The sequence below is a fragment of the Zingiber officinale genome, chromosome 4A, assembly GCF_018446385.1.
Source record: "Zingiber officinale cultivar Zhangliang chromosome 4A, Zo_v1.1, whole genome shotgun sequence".
Classification (NCBI taxonomy): domain Eukaryota; kingdom Viridiplantae; phylum Streptophyta; class Magnoliopsida; order Zingiberales; family Zingiberaceae; genus Zingiber; species Zingiber officinale.
Window position 1 is genome coordinate 147,005,528 of NC_055992.1, and position 3,671 is coordinate 147,009,198.

The following is a 3,671-nucleotide window of genomic DNA, read 5'->3' on the forward strand; positions in this document are numbered from 1 at the left end:
TGACTCAGGTTGATGTCTTCGGATCCGGTGAAGGATTGAGCATCCGAGGGATCGTGGACAAGGTAGTAAGGACAAGGGCTGAGGGAAGTGATTTCAAGGCATACGTGAAAGATGACATTGGGGATGAGCCGCGGGCTTGAATGCATCTGAGGGATGAGAGCCAAAGGAAGTAAGTTTGAAGGCAAGAGGTCAAGACTGCAAAGAAGCGTCAAATGAGTCGTAAGGGTGAGGATCCGAGTGTTGAGAGATTGTACTCGAGTACTAGTCGACTGCTAGTTTCACCAGTCGACTGGTGCAGTTGACTGGGAGCGAACAGAATGTTTCTGTTTGCTCGACCAGTGTGGAGCAGTCGACTGTTAGTTTTAGCAGTCGACTGGTATCAAGTCGTTGGAATGTAACGGTTGAATTTCCACAGAGGACAATCAACTAATGATTTTAACAGTCGACTAGTAGGCGAGGTTTTCCAACCTGTGACCTATATAACTAAGGCTTGGGAGCTTGGTTAAGGTTGACGAAATTAGTAGTGATAAACACTAATTAATAGTCTACTAGTTCTCAAGTGCTTGTGAGTTTTGTGGTGAGGTTTTTCCACCCATAAGGAGTGATTGAGATAGCCGGAGTTTGCCTGGGGCTAATCTACCGATGGATAGGGATCGCCCACCTTGCGGACAACCGTGGAGTAGGAGCAAGATATCTCCGAACCACGTTACATCGACGTGTTAATTGGTTTGCTTGTTTTTCTTAGTCTTTGCATTTCTTTTAGTGTTTAGCTTGTTTGTTTTGTTTGTATTCCGCTGTGCAAGCTAACATCGTAGGAAGAGCGATCGATTTGGGGGCACGTCTATCCAACCTCCCTTTCAAGCCGACCATCGATCTCCAACATAAAGTAATGTTATGATGTCTGACTTCTTGTGCGCAACTCCGTTTATGACTCACTTAGACTTATGGGCAATTAGATCACTTTCGGATGCCCACACACTCTGTCGAACATGAAATTGTTAGGATCGGTGACGACCGACTAGAGGGAGGTGATAACCCTGAAAAATAAAACTAACTTTCCTTGAACGTTATAGCTTAATTAAACACTTGCATGAAATAAATTAAACAAATAAAAAAAAGAAGAGGTGCGAAAGAGTTTACTTGATTACAACAGGGGAGATTATTAATCCAAAGAAGTTGAAATGCACATTAAATTCTCCTTCAGGTGGAGAAGTCTCTTTACAGTAATAACAACACTCAAAAATCAAAGCTAGATAGAAGAAGTTGTTTACAAGTGTTCTATCTAGACTTTTGGGACCAGGGTTGTATTTATAGCCCTGGTTGGGGCATCTGGAAGGGTTCCAGGCACCTGGAGGGGGATAAAACTTTATCCCCGTTGCAATAGATCGCGTTTGATGCGTTCTGGATATGAATCCTGATCCGATCGCCTGAAAGGGTTCCAGGTGCCCAGAGTCTGCCAAGAAGGTCAACCTCTTGTTGACTTTCAGGCCCGTTTTTCAGCTTCGGTTCCGCTCGCCTCGGTCCGAGTCTTCCGCTCCAGCTCCGACTCTTCTTGGATGATTTCGACCATCCAGAATAGGGCTCATCTGAACCCAACTTTCGACCTTCGAGCAAACTTCCACTCCGATTTCTCGTCCCTCAGAAACGCCGAGCGCCTCCTTCTCGTCCGCCCACGTACTCTTCCGCAGCATCTCGTCCCTCAGACACATTGAGCTCGTTGACTCTCTCCTGTGCCATCCTTCTCGCTAGCTACGTCTTTTGCTCAATTTCCTATGCTCCTAAGTTTCTGCACACTTAGACACAAGGTTAAAAACCAACAAGACCTAACCAATTACTTGGTTGATGACATCAAAACTACCTTGGGATACCAACAATCTCCCCCTTTTTAATTTGATCAAATCCAAATTAAGTTAAGGTAAACTATAAACAAATAACAGTTATAATGTTTTTAAAAAATTGCAAATACAGAAATTAAGCACAAAAAATTACAAGTACATAAATTAAGTATAAAAAATTTAAAAAACAATAATATTACTATCCTCCCCCTAGACTTAATCTTTACTACTCTACCTTTTGATCACATTAAAAACGGGATACCATAAAAGAAATTCAATTCATTAAAGTATTTTTATAACCACTAATTACTTAACTGTAAGTTAATTAAATATTCAATTCTGTAATTGACTTCCAGGCTGTGGCGAGACACTATGCCTTCTTGGTTATTGGATTATCAACAACTTCTAGACAAATGCTCTAAAAGAATTTAAACATTTAATTTTTCTTTCTGAAAGCCCTTAAAAATATTAGTCTGAATACGACTTTAGAACCCAAAATAGGTTCCTTCTTATAGGATTAATTAAAAATTTCCATGGAATATATTTTCATTATATTTTCCTAATTTTTCTCTTATGGTATTTAAAATATCAGTTTAAACTATTATATCTCCTAATATTTTGATTATTTGAGCATCAACGATTTTTCCAATATTCTATTTCTGTTTTTAATTTGTCATTTTCTAATTTCAAATTATCAAACAAATTTAAAGGGCATGCATTGGCTAATTGTCTTTTAAAGTTCATATTTTATTTTTCTAGTTTAACTAAATCCTTGGAAAGAATCTTAATAAATTTAAATGACTTTTCAGGAGATAAGACACGTACTTGACTTACCTCGTATTCTGATATTCCTCCTTCATCGTAGCTTTCATCTGATGATCCTCTCCCTTCGTTGATGCTCATCTCTAAACAACTTTTGTCTTCTTTTTGATGGTCTGCCATTTGAGCTAGTCCGACATAGACTTCGACTTCAGATTCGGATGACGTGTCTCCCACGTCGCCTTTAGATTATGCTTGGGTCGGGTTGTCTTCTTGTTCTTCTCCTTTTCCTTGTTCTTCAATTTTGGACAGTCATCCTTGATGTGTTCTTCTTCATTGCAGTTGTAACATTGGATCTTCCTTTTGTTCCGATAATGCTTCTTTGCCTGCGACTTATTAAATTTATTAGATTTAATAAATTTATTGAATTTTCTTACCAGTAGAGTTGCTTCGTCTTCATTGATTGATGCTTCAGAGTCAGAGTCTTCCTTCTTGGCTTTCAGGGCAAGATTATTGTTTAACTTATTGATTTCTTTAGAATTTGCACATCGAGTTTCGTGAAGTTCAAAAGTAGAAAATGTTGGTGTGGGAAGCATCAAATGATCGAACTCAAGTTTTGATAATGGCAAAGAGATTTAAAGTTAAGATTATTTGTTATCTAACATGTGCAAATGAGTTTGTAGGAAAGTCCTAACTGCGGTTAGGCAGGTGGAAAATCCTAAGGGGTGGTAACCTTAGGTCCTAGGGGTGGTAACCCTAGGTGGAGGAAAAACCCTAGGGGGTGGTAACTCTAGGTCCTAGGGGGTGGTAACCCTAGGTCCTAGAGGGTGGTAACCCTAGGTGGAGGAAAATCCTAAGGGGTGGTACCTAGTTGGTGGAAATCCTACGGGGGGTAACCTTAGGTCATAGGGGGTGGTAACCCTAGGTGGCGGAAAACCCTAGGGTGTGGTAACCCTAGGTCCTATGGGGTGGTAACCCTAGGCGGAAAGTCCAGTTGGTCTGGAGGACCAGACTGACATCAGGTATGCTCTCCTGAGTGGAGTAAGTGAGGACGCGTTCCCCGAAAGAGGGAACAAT